This window comes from Dipodomys merriami, unplaced genomic scaffold (assembly GCF_024711535.1).
Source record: "Dipodomys merriami isolate MVZ:Mamm:240054 unplaced genomic scaffold, mDipMer1.0.p SCAF_2, whole genome shotgun sequence".
Taxonomy (NCBI): Eukaryota; Metazoa; Chordata; class Mammalia; order Rodentia; family Heteromyidae; genus Dipodomys; species Dipodomys merriami.
Window position 1 is genome coordinate 25454772 of NW_027203381.1, and position 1073 is coordinate 25455844.

Here is a 1073-nt window from a genome sequence, read left to right on the forward strand (position 1 = left end):
AATGGGAAGGGATGGGAAGGGGAAACAAAGGAAGAGGCCTCAATGCCTGGCAAGAAATGTACTCATTATCTTGTCCATGTAATTGCAACCCCTCTGTACGGTATGTTCACAATAAAAATAAAAGAAGAAGAAGAAGAATTGTACTCATTACTGATTACCTGATTCATGTAACCTCTCTGAATATCAACTCTACAAAAACAATGTATAAAAAAAAAGAAAAGAAGATGAAGTTCAAGAGTCTGGATTGGAGTAGCGGCCTTGTCTTCGTCTTCCTCTTCTCCTTCTTTAGTCGGCGCCCTGCTCCGAGCACACTCCTGTCGGTCATCTTTTTGCGACCAAACACCATGCCTTCTATCAAGTTTCACAGTTCTGAGGGAGAAATATTTGAAGTTGATGAAGAAATTACCAAACAATCTGTGACCATCAAGACAACGTTGGAAGATCTGGGAATGGATGATGAAGGAGATGATGACCCAATTCCACTACCAAATGTTAATGCAGCCATATTTTTTTTAAAGGTCATTCCGCGGTGCACCCATCACAAGGATGATCCTCCTCCTCTTGAGGATGGTGAGAACAAAAGAAAAGTGTACAGATGATATTCCTGTTTGGGACCAAGAATTCCTGTTTGGAACCAAGAATTCCAAGGAACAGTTTTCAAACTTATTCTGCTGCAAACTATTTAGACATCAAAGGTTTGCTTAAGGTCACCTGCAAGACTGTTGATAATATGATTAAGGGAAAACTCCTGAGGAGATTCACAACACTTTCAACATCAAGAATGACTTTACTGAAGAGGAAGAAGCCCAGGTACAAACAGAACCGGTGGTGTGAAGTGAAGTGAAATGTGCCTGACACTGTAACATTACAAGGATTGTACCAAATACTAGTTTCACTGCTCTTTTTATAATTGTTAATATTAGACAAACAGTAGACAAATGCAATAGCACATCAAAAAAAGGCGTCTGGATTCTGCCATCATTTTCTCTCTTGTTAAAGACCGATAGACAGGTAAACCCATAGATCCATATTCAGAAATATATTTGTAATTTCCCAGGGTTTAGAGAAGGATC

At 39.3% G+C, this 1073-nt stretch overlaps 1 pseudogene; it reads left to right on the forward strand.

Moving 5' to 3' along the window:
• The first annotated feature begins 344 nt into the window (after nucleotides 1-344).
• On the forward strand, nucleotides 345-844 carry LOC138831579 (S-phase kinase-associated protein 1 pseudogene; annotated as a pseudogene).
• The last annotated feature ends 229 nt before the right edge of the window (nucleotides 845-1073 follow it).